Source organism: Harmonia axyridis, chromosome 6 (genome assembly GCF_914767665.1).
Source record: "Harmonia axyridis chromosome 6, icHarAxyr1.1, whole genome shotgun sequence".
NCBI lineage: Eukaryota > Metazoa > Arthropoda > Insecta > Coleoptera > Coccinellidae > Harmonia > Harmonia axyridis.
Window position 1 is genome coordinate 1032419 of NC_059506.1, and position 12750 is coordinate 1045168.

General features: G+C 37.1%; 1 protein-coding gene across 4 annotated transcripts in view; it reads left to right on the forward strand.

Annotated features, from left to right (window-relative positions):
- The window catches only part of LOC123682618 (stress-activated protein kinase JNK), a 112366-nt gene that overhangs the window by 32421 nt on the left and 67195 nt on the right, over positions 1 to 12750 (forward strand). The window lies entirely within an intron of this gene.

A 12750-nucleotide genomic window follows, 5' to 3' on the forward strand; every position in this document is an offset into this window, starting at 1 on the left:
TTTATTTGTGAAGACATCAGTTTTGAATTGAATATCTACAGGGTGTTTCCAAATTGGAGGTACAAATGAAAATGACAAATTTCTTGGATCATTTCAAGAAAAAATAGTCCTATAACATGAGTCCGCAAACGCTTTGTTTTTGAGATACAGGTGTTAAAGTTCAAGTTTTTCTCTCATAGCACCTTCCCTTCACAAGATATTTAACTTGAATTGGCATAGATAATAGATATTCCAATTTAAAGTTTTCATCATGTGATATCCTAATTTTGAATGCAAATCTGAACTAGGGGCAGTTTTTCCAACCCTTATATTTCGAAAATTCGTAACTTCGGAAATACACGTCGGAGCATAACCATATTTGGAATGTAGATTACTATTGGCGATGTTAATAAACTGTGAAAAAATGATTGACTTCCCTTGGGATCGAGTGGTGGTTTTTTCAACCCTTAAATTTCGAAAATTTATAATTTCGGAAATACGCGTCGGAGCTTAACCATATTTGGAATGTAGATTACTATTAGTGATGTGAATAAACAGTGAAAAAATGATTTTCTTTTCTTGGGAGCCAAGGGTAGTTCTTCAGCCGCTAAATTTGAAGAATTTTCATCGGTTCATCCGATACTTTGATCTAATTGGCATTAAAGAGAATCGATTTAAAGTTTTGCTCTCATTTCCACACCACCCGGAAGGTAGAATACAAGGTGCGTTTTTTTACATGGTTTCCCCAGTAGGCATAATCCATGATTTTAATGGTAATTGGATTGAATATATTACATCGGGTGGTCCACTACAGACGTCGATCTCATTATAAGGGTGTAAATGAAGGTATTCTTAAATTTTTTTTTGGCGGTTTGTATAGCGTAGTCAGAAGTACAATTCAAAATTATTATATATCTACAGGATGTTGTCTATGGTAGGCCACTTGATTCATAACATCTCATTATTTATTATTTCTGCTTATTCTCTTTCAAAAATACTCCATCAATAATTTCGACACAAGTCGCATATGCTGTTTTTAAATTCGATTTCAGGTTCAGTTTTATTCCTTAGGCAGGCAATATGAAATTTCCTTTTGCAACTTCGGCATGCATAAAAATCTATTTCTGTTACTTTCGAACAGTATAAGCACCTATTTTGCATCGGGGAGGATTTTTCCAAGAAAAACCTTTTCACTTCGATTCTGAATTGATCCATAGCTTTCTCCTCATTCAAAGGTTTCCTTAACAAATATTGCCGAAAATAATGTAAAACATACATCCCGCAATTGAAATTATCCTTTTGATGAGTGATATTCTTATCTACTATTTGCCATTCATTTTGGTTAATATTATTATATTGGAGAAGTTGTTTGAACCTTAGGAAATAGTTCAATTTTCTTTCGTTTTCTATTTTTCGTGATCTTTTCAAAAAATCAAGTAGAATAAACTCTTTCGCTTCAACGTTAACTATTATGAGAATGAAGTGACTATTGTTTTCACATATCGGAAGAACTACATACTTTTTTTCTAAGTTGAAAATATTAGTCTCTCCGCCATCTGAAAACAAAGAACTTGCAATTCTTGACGGATAATTTTTGAAAGGCGTCCTCGATATCAATAAGACATATGTAATTGTCGAGCACAAAACTTGACAAATATTTTCCTGAATCGAGGCTGAGGTAATCGCTTCTCTCAATTTCTGGAACAGCATTATCAAAGCACGCAACAATATAATTTCGTTGTGTCGATCTTCTAGCCGTTTTTTCTATATGCCAACGATCAGGTATATTTTGATAAAAACTAATGTCCTTCACCAAGCCATTAGGAAAAAGTTCAATATTTTTCAGAGGTCTCCATTTTCTATCTTCAAAAGTCTCTAACGAAATATGTCCATTCTCAATAATTCTCGGCAAAAAATCGAAATAATAAAATGATTTCAATTTGGGAAGCATCATGTTTTTCCAAAAATCTTCTTTTCGCTGCACTCTAATGATTTTGATGCCTCCAAATGTATATATGATCAAATCACACCATATTCGTTCAGATATATTCAATAATCCTTGAATTTGATAATAATAATCGGAGGTGCTTTTTAGGCCATTTGAGTCATACAAGAATTTTAATTGGACCTTATTTGGATCCTCATTTCGTATACTATTTTTGATTTCGATCATTCCCTCTAAATTTATCAAACCATCGGGAGAACATGCTAAAAAGGGATCTATTTTGTCAACTATCAATCCGCTCTCTTGACATTCAACTTTGGAAATTTCGCAGTACTTTTCTCTTGCGAATTTTTCATTTTCGATTCCATGATTGATAGCAAGAATATTTAGAAATGGAGGTTCAGTTATTTGCTTGAAAATATTTTCTTTCGTAGATTCCCTGCATCTACATATCTTGAAGAACTGCGAAGCTGTTATTCTTCGTGTTCTTTCATCTCGCCAAATTTTGTAATAATAATATCATAATAATAATATTTATTCACACATGTTACAAATTAATGATTACATGTATAAATATTCGCCATTAAAAATTATATGGCCTGTCAAAAAAAATATATAACAGAACACTAATATTTAGGTAGACACTACAGTTACACAATATGAAGTATACAAACATATCACAGATATGCAACATTAACTGACAGAAAAGGTGAGTTCAAAAAACTCAGTCATATTATAAATTGTATCTTCGAGAAGCAAACTTTTTACCCGTCTCGTGAATGAAGGTAGGCTTAATGTTTTTACATCGCTGGGGAGCTTGTTATAGAGTTTCAGGCATGTATTATTCGGACCTTGTTGTGTTCTCTTTATTCTTGCATATGGGACAGCATAATGATTTTTTCCCCGAGTATTATAATTATGATAGTTTTCATTTCTCGGGAATTTGTTCTGGTGTTGATGAACATATTTAACGCAAGCCAGTATGAAGAATGAAGTGATGGTAAGTATTTTTTCCCTCTTAAATATTTCTCTACAGCTGTCTGTGTTCTTCATCTGGTATAAGGTCCTTAGAGCAATCTTCTGTTTTATGAGAACTCTTTGAGCATCTGCACATTGTCCCCAGAGCAATATTCCATACGTGGCCACACTATGGAAACTCGAGTAATATGTTGATTTTGCGGTTTTTATGTCGCTTATTTGCCTCATTCGTCTGATTAGGAAGATGGAGGTTGATAATTTTTTACAAAGATTGTCTATATGCTTACTCCAATTCAGTGATGGTTGAAATTCGAGTCCCAAATATAACAGCGATGAATCAGAGGGCTCTCTGTTTGTGAACAAAAGCTTCTGGGTTTTTGTCGAATTCATAAGAAATCCATTGGCTGAAAACCATCTCTGTGCTTCCGTTTCGCTTGTACTTGTTTTTTCTTGAAGTTCAGTTTTATTGCCTGACTTATTCAGAATTACCACATCATCGGCATAACTACAGCACTTGCTACATGTTATATTATAAAATATATCGTTCATGAACAGAATCGGGGCCCAAATCGATCCCTGAGGGACACCACATTTCACTTCGAGGGGATCAGATCTGCTTTCATTCCACTTCACTGATTGGAGCCTATTCGTTAAATATGATTGAAATAGTTTGTGTGCCAATCCTCTAATGCCATAATACTGCATTTTTTCCAGCAGAATTTCGTGACTGATGCTATCGAAGGCTTTACTTAAATCTATGGATGTTACTTCTACTTCTTCCGAGTCATCATATGCTTTTAGCACGGTTTCGAGTACGTCAATCATCGCTGTTATTGTTGACCTGCATCTTCTAAAGCCATGTTGTGCGGTGTGAAGTAGGGCTTTATTTTCCAGGAAGTCAACCAGACGTTTCCTCAACGCTATTTCAAACACTTTCGATAATATTGGCAGAACTGAAATAGGTCTATAATTTGATTGTTCTTCAGTATCTCCACCCTTGTGAACAGGTGTCACCACGGCTATCTTGAGTTCCGCTGGAAAAACTCCTTGTTGGAAACAGTCATTTATGATTTTGCATAATGGTGTTTTTATGTTTTGAACTATAGACTTTACCAACTGAACGTTCATGCCATAGAAATCTTTCGTGTTTTTGTTTTTCATTTTTTTCATCGAGTCGACTATCTCATCCTCCTTGGATTCCCTTTGCAAAATTGTTGCCTCAAATAACGTGTTTCGTTGTACAGAGGTTGATGAGATCCTTTTAATTTCTTCCATGCATAGGTCATGAAGTTTAGTATTAGGTTCTTGTTTTATTATTGAGGGATATTCAACTTCATCGGGGATAATCAGTTCCTCCATATCATCCTCCTGGATTATTTGTCGTTTCTCCGCCAATAATTCAATTCCTTTTTTATATTTTTCATATATTTTCCGCTGAAATGGAAACATATTGATTTTGGCTTTCCGCACCAATTTTCTTGAGAATTCTTCTCATCATTCTGATCTGAATTATATGTTCTTGATCAAGTTTCAAATAAGGTAAAAAACCACTTATACTTTCTGAAAATGACATTTTCAGTTATAATTGAAAATCAATAGAAACTATTTGATCTATAATTACCTTAGAAAACTTGAAAAAAAAATGAATGTTCCCCTAAATCTAATACTGAAACAAGATTCAAACCAAAATTATTGAAAAATTCTGAATCTACCGAAACATATCGATTTTTGGATACGAAATCAATCGATCGCATTGAAGTTGGAGTGGCAGCCCTCCGAAAACAACAATTTGGCTCCGGTATCAATTCACACCGCTAATAGTAATCTACATTCCGAATATACGCTCCGACGCGTATGTCTGAAGTTACGAATTTTCGAAATATAAGGGTTGGAAAAACTACCCCTGGATCCCGTGGGAAGTCAATCATCTTTTCACAGTTTATTCACATCGTTAATAGTAATCTACATTCCAAATATGGTTATGCTCCGATGCGTATTTACGATTTTTGAAATATAAGGGTTGGAAAAATTACCCCTGAATCCCACGGGAAGTCAATCATTTTCTCACAGTTCATTCACATCGCTAATAGTAATCTATATTCCAAATATGGTTATGCTCCGACGCGTACTTCCTTAGATATGAATTTTTCAAGTTAGACTGATGATAATTTGAATAAAAACGTTGCTAAAATATCCCGAGATCTATAGAAAATCAATATTTCCTCCAACGGATACTCTGAATACTATACGGAACCCACTTCCTAAATTTCTATCCGATCTAGTGAATAGTTCCATAATAAATGTTTTTTTTTTGCCGCACGCCACTGGTCACCGCCTTCGGGTGTTTCCGTCAAACAATGTTCTGGAAACGGTCTGCCAAATTCACACCGGTCCAGTATTTTGGTTCAACTTTCGTTATCAAACCTCTTTTTCTCACATTATAGATATGAGCATAGTATACTATATATTATAGATATGAGCATAGTATACTATGATATGAGTGAATAATGTCACCAAAAAATTTTTTTTCATCCAAAAAAAAAAAAATACGCCCTCATACGATGGTTCTTGGTCTACGAACTACAGCAAAATTTTAGGTGGCCGAGTTTTTTTGCCGACGAGTGTATTTCTTATCTACCAGCATTTTTTCAGATCCGGGTCAGATTTCGAAGTACAATTTCTGATTCTATTGAATCTCACTGTTCCTCAAGACAGACCACAGAAATCAATGACAGTTTTAGGTTCATCTAAGATGCATAGAATACCTGGTGTGTTTACTGATTCGATTTTGTTTCAGACTTTTTGAGAGACCCACCTGTTGCTTTGGTGGTCTGCTTCACCAGAGTGCTGTAAGGTGGCGCTCTTTAAAATTTTTCGAATTCCCGCTTCTGCCTGGTGCCGTTTAAAAAGGAAATACTGATTTTAGACACTGCAAACATTCACAATAAATTACAATTCAGTTCATATCGAATTTTTACTCAAATGAATGGAATATAATGACAGACCATAGAATATAAAATATTATTGTTCTATACTCAAAGTTCACGACAAGAGCGTAGAAATAGGGGAATACTGGGGTTAATTACACGGTGTTCCTAAATTGGAGATACAAATGAAAATGATAGATTTCCGGAATTGGCCATAGATATTCCAGTTTGAAGTTTTCACCATGTGATATGCTAATTTTGAATGCAAATCTACAGGGTGATATATTTTCTGGAAGGATGCCTGCTTCCTTCCTCCAAAACTATATTTTGGTGAATGGCTGTTTGTTTAGAAAAATGTAGAAAAAAACTCTGGTCCAGTACTACACTTTTTGGTTTGTTATAGTTTTGTCGTATCTGCTATCGATTTCGAGAAAAAAATCTCTAGTAATCCTCTGGAAAATCCAAATTATTATAAAGATCCAGCTAGTAAGCTCTAATGAATGCATTAATTATAAGTTTTGGTATTTATTCACCTAATCTGTAGCGAAGATTAATAAATATTTGATAAACTGTACGACACACTAGAAACAACCTGTATATTGAAAGCAAAGCGTTTGTGGGCTCATATTCATGAAACTTTTTTTTCTCAAAATTATCCAAGTAATTTCTCATTTTCCTTCGTAACTCTCATTTGAGAAAACCCAGTATGAGGTAAGAACAACCGAATTAGTGACAACAAAAATTATTTCGAGTAATTTGGTTCAAACTTCTTTTTCTAACATTACAGATATGAATAAAAGTTGTCGTCAAAAATTTTTTTTCGATTATCTTTCCCCAAGAAAAAAAAGATCTACGCCCTTGGTTCACAAGAGTCGAGAATTGAGAGAAATGTCAAATGTAAACGATGTATGCGCCATCTGAAACAGACCGCGATCTCTCGAAATCAAGTAGGTATAAATCTGAAAAATCTCCCGTTTTGTCTGAAAGTTTTACAGGTATAAGTAGACACACCAGGTTTTCTATGCATCTTAGGTTCATCATCGAAACTGAAAACCAACGAGCAGTCCACAACAACCTCCGCAGACTCGGAACTTCCGCATAGGCGCTTCTCACGCGGGACAGAAAATCGGCCGCCGCCGCCACGCCGGATTAACATTAATAAATAAAACGAGGAGGGGGGGGTTATGTTGCGCATACCGCCGTGGTGCGGAACCCTGGCCGCGCGCCAACTCGACCGCCTTCTTCGCCTGGCCGAAATCTGGATAGCCGCGACGTGGTGAGGTTATGTGAATCAATAAAACATCCGACGGGGATCGTCTAAATAGGGAACCTTCTCACTTTTCGGCATTACCGAGGGATGATCTCGTTATTGCCACGGCTTGCTGGGATGTGCCGTTATCCTTTCGGCGAAAGTGCGCCAACTGAGCTAAATCTGGGTCTGGGGATTAAGCGCCGCTTTCTTCATCTTTTTCTTTTAGATTTTTATGGGTTTTAAGGAATTCGCGGGTTTATGCCGAGTTAGTGCGATTATGTGTTTGGGTTAGATTGGTGGGGTCGATTGGATTTCTGAACTGCGTCCTATTTCAGATCGTTTGTTATAACGGGTGTTTTTTTTCGAGGTATATAACTTTAAGTTGGCATTACTGTTCAAGATGGCGACCGATTTAACAGCTGTCGAGTGATTTATTCTCAGTTTGGTTTGGCAATTCATCTTGAATAGATTCACGCCTGAACAACGCTTGCAAATAGTGCAATTTCATTTCGAAAATAATGGTTCTGTGGAGAATACGTATCGCGCACTACGTCCATTTTATTTTGTTTAGCCATGAAGCGCACTTCTGGTTGAATGGCGACGTCAACAAACAAAACTGCCGCATTTGGAGTGATGCTAATAATCAAGTGTATGTCGAAACACCGTTACATCCAGAAAAACTGACTGTTTGGTGCGCTTTATGGGCTGGTGGAATCATTGGTCCGTACTTCTTCAAAAACGATGATGGCCAGAACGTTACAGTCAATGGTGATCGGTATAGAGCCATGATTACTAAGTTTTTCATTCCTGAATTGAACAACCATGATGTCCAGGAGCTGTGGTTCCAACAAGACGGCGCAACATGTCACACAGCTCGTGCCACAATCGATTTATTGAAAGACACGTTTGGTGACCGCCTAATTTCACGTTTTGGACCTGTGAATTGGCCTCCAAGATCTTGTGATTTAACACCGCTAGACTACTTTCTGTGGGGCTATGTAAAGTCATTGGTCTATGCGGATAAGCCACAAACCCTTGACCATTTGGAAGACAATATTCGCCGTGTTATTGCCGATATACGGCCACAAATGTTGGAAAAAGTCATCGAAAATTGGACGTCCAGATTGCACTATATCCGAGCCAGCCGTGGCGGTCAACTGCCAGAAATCATATTCAAAATGTAATGCCACAAGATTATCTTGCGGATAAATAAAATTCATGTCAATCGAATAATCCATCGTTGTTTTATTGCAATTTAAAGTTCTATAGCTCCTAAAAAACACCCTTTATTACGTGCAGTAAAATGAAATGCATTGTTTTTCCAATGGATGCCTTTAGTTATCGGTATCTCGCGTTGTACAATTCCGATCGGGTTTCACTAGATTACATTAGTAATATGAGATTTTGTACTACCAAAACTCATCTGACAGTTTTGTGATAAGTTAACTCAGTTTAGTTTGAGCGCACTAGCAAAGAGAAAATACCCTATATTTTTTAAAATTTTTGCTCTATGAAGGCGAAAATGCAAGTAAGGCAGCTGAATATGTAAATACTGTTTACGGTCCTGATCTTGTAACAGTACACGTGTATCACACGCAATTTTGGTTTTGTCGATTCCGGCAATTTCGATGTCAAAAATGTACCACTAGAAGGCCAATTGTCGAAAATTTCGATAAAACATTTTCGAGTCCGACCGTTCTAAGCACGATTGCCCAAGAGCTAGAGATTGCACAAAAAACCTTTTGGAGCCATTTAAATAAGGCTGGTCTCAAGACGAAGCTCGATGTATGGGTATCTAAAATACGAGTTAACGCAAAAAACCATATGGACCCAATTTCCATCTGCGAATCGCTGATGAATCGCAACAACTCGACCCATCACTGGTGATGGAAAGTGGATCACCTACTACAAAGTCAAGCGAAAACAGTCATGGTCGAAATGGTGGCCAAACTGGGATTGGCGGCCAGGAAGGTATTACTCTGTGTTTTGTGAGATTTGCAGGGGATTATCTATAACGAGCTGCTCCTTTACATCATAACTGTTACCTCGGAACTGTACTGTCAACAAGTGATAACTGATTTTATGCACTAATATTCTCAAAAAGTAATCGATATATTTAATATTTTTGGATCTAGGTTCAATATAATTGATAACATCGTAAGCGATACCAGAATATACAATAAAGTCGTAAATTGTAGAGCGACACTTAGTATTATAGTCCGGGAGCCAGGTGCAAATTCGGTTGATTATTTCCTCTCGCGAGATACTTGGTGAGATGCATCAAATAATAGTAATAAAAGCCTGGTGAATGTCAGCTACGACTCGGTTGGGGGGGAGAGCGGCGGCAGCCCCCCAAACACGAAGAAAAAAAATACATTCAGTCATTTCCTCCCAACTGAAAATTTGTCAAATTGTAGCTAACCCAATATCTAGACGAAAAAATACAATCAGCTGGCTATAGCATGGTGGATTATACGTCAGCTGGTGCCTCAAACATGAAAAAAAATTTCAATGACAGTTCTGACAGCGACTCTGATATTGAATCAGAGAGTGGAAGTAACTAAATATTATTGTGCAACATGTGGAGAAAGTCCTTTTCTCGCGAGTGTGGCACTCTCTGATTCATTATCAGAGTCGCTGTCAGAGCTGTCATTGAAATTTTTTTTCATGTTTGAGGCACCAGCTGACGTATAATCCACCATGCTATAGCCAGCTGATTGTATTTTTTCGTCTAGATATTGGGTTAGCTATAATTTGACAAATTTTCAGTTGGGACGAAATGACTAAATTTATTTTTTTTTCTTCGTGTTTGGGGGCTGCCGCCGCTCTTCCCCCAGCAGAGTCGAAGCTGACGTTCACTAGGATTTTTATTACTATTATCTGATGCATTCTACTAATTACCGTTTGAGAGGAACTTGGTCATGTATATCTGTTACTGGCTCCCGGACTACATTTTTCTGTTTGTTATTTGAAACTCAAAATGAATATTTCGGAGGTAGTAACAAGTAACACAGAAACTATTCAACTGAGGCCTTCCGACTATGGAACAGCTTTATGTAGTCGAATTTGGGTAGAAATTCTAAGAAGAAGCAATAAACATTAATTGTTGTTAATGTGTTCACTTTGACATTTTTGACATTTAGTAATTTTCTTGTTCTAAAGATGACAATATCGCTGTCGAAACGTTCGTTAAACGAATGATTAAAATGTGATTACTGTAACTGACAACAACTCAACAATAGCTAGAGTACAGATGCATGAAGTTTTTTAAAAAAGCGATGAAAAAATTTGCATATACGCGGCCAATACTTTTTCGGTTCCTGTTGTGTTGCACAACAGTGGTTCCAGTGATTCCGTTCTGGTGTTGTGGAGAATGGAGATGAATGATACAAGACACCCTTGCAGACCTGTCGTCCAAAGAGTTGATAAAATCATGGTAACTATCGAGATAGGCCATCATGTTGAAAGTCATAGCACCGGCCAGGAGCTGAAAATCGATCATAAAACCGTTCGACACCATTGCTAGAAGGCTGTATTAAAAAAAATTGATGTTTGGGTCCCACACGTTCTGACGCAGAAAAACCTCATTGACCTTATTTCTATCTGCGAATGGTTGCTGAACGGGAACAGAATCGATCCATTTATGAATCGGATGGTGACTGGAGATTTGAAATATGGGTCACTTACGACAATGTCGAGCGACAGAGATTGTGGTCAAAAACAAACGAAGCGGCCCAGACCGTGACTAAGCCAGGATTAATGTCCAGGAAGGCGTTGCTGTATGTTTGGTGGGATTAGCAGGAAATGCAGCTGCTCCCCTTTGGTCTAAGGCTCAATTCTGCCCTCTACTATGAACAACTCAACCGTTTGAAGACGGTAATCGAACATAAACGGCCAACAGAAGAAAGGATGGCAATTTTTTTTGTGTCCGCCCTATAGTCCGCAACTCGCACCAAGTGACTACCATCTGTTTTGAGGGTACAAATTTGTACTCGTCTTTTTTTTTGCCAATAGGGACAAGGGTTTCTACGTGATTGGAAACAAGTTGAAAACGGAACAGATAGGGAGATTTCTTAAGGAATCTTTTTTGAATATACACTGCGCAAAAGAATTAACGCACATTATGGAAATCTCAAATTTATATAAATCAAATAATTTGACAACTTTGTGTCTAATCCTTCACAATAATATATCTATATGATATATTCAGTTTATTTTTGTCTTGGAATATATTCCAATTCTAAAAATGACAAATTTAATAATCAACCAAAAGAAAAATTCAAAATGACTAAAACTGTACAAATTGAGTAAACGGTTAATAACCGTTTACTCAATTTGTACAGTTTTAGTCATTTTGAATTTTTCTTTTGGTTGATTATTAAATTTGTCATTTTTAGAATTGGAATATATTCCAAGACAAAAATAAACTGAATATATCATATAGATATATTATTGTGAAGGATTAGACACAAAGTTGTCAAATTATTTGATTTATATTAAATATCCTTCATCAAGAAGACTCATTAAACTTTTATAATCTCAAATTTATTCTACAACTAAGGTGTTCTCAATGATAATTATTTTTATCAGAATTATGCATGCATATGTTATCCACTTTCAACGTTTTTCTTCAATACAGATGTTTTTTCCCAGAAGGAATAAAAAAAGATGAGATTATCAGATTTTGAATGTACTGGCTTCATTAGGACATCAGTTGTTCTCAATCAATTCTAGTGATCAATAGTTTTTCTTTCCTTTGATTTTCTACACTCGATCGCTATGCAACGCGAAACACTCAATTTGATCCAGGAGGAATGTGCCCAAGCGGTAGTTTTGCGAGAAGAAGGGTGGACATACACAAGAATTGCAGAAAGGTTTGGAGTTTCCCATACAAGTGTGTCCAGAATGTTGCAGCGATTCAGGAAGACAGGTATGAATGTCCGAAGACCAGGACAGGGTAGACCACGGGTAACAACTGCCATTCAAGAACGTTACTTGAGAGTTTCTTCGTTGAGACAACAGTTTGCAACCGCTCGCCTCCTTCAAAATCAGCCTGAGCAAACTCATGGGGTGCAAATTAGCACTCAGACAATAAGAAATCGCCTCAGAGAATATGATTTAAGGCCTCGTGTCGCGGCAAGAGGCCCAGCTCTTACCCCAGGCCATCGAAGGGCGGGTTTGGATTTTGCGAGAGAGCATATCCATTGGGAAGAGGCTGATTGGAAAAGAGTTCTCTTCACAGATGAGTCTAGATTCTGCCTCTACCATTGTGATCGACGTTTCCTTGTATACAGACGTCCACATGAAAGATATGTTCAGTGCACTCTTTCCCAATCAGCCTCTTCCCAATGGATATGCTCTCTCGCAAAATCCAAACGCGCCCTTCGATGGGCTGGGGTAAGAGCTGGGCCTCTTGCCGCGACACGAGGCCTTAAATCATATTCTCTGAGACGATTTCTTATTGTCTTAGTGCTAATTTGCACCCCATGAGTTTGCTCAAGCTGATTTTGAAGTAGGCGAGCGGTTGCAAACTGTTGTCTCAACGAAGAAACTCTACCGCTCGGGCAGATTCCTCTTGGGTCAAATTGCGTGTTTCGCGTTGCATAGCGATCGAGTGTAGAAAATCAAACGAAAGAAAAACTATTGATCACTAGAATTGATCGAGAACA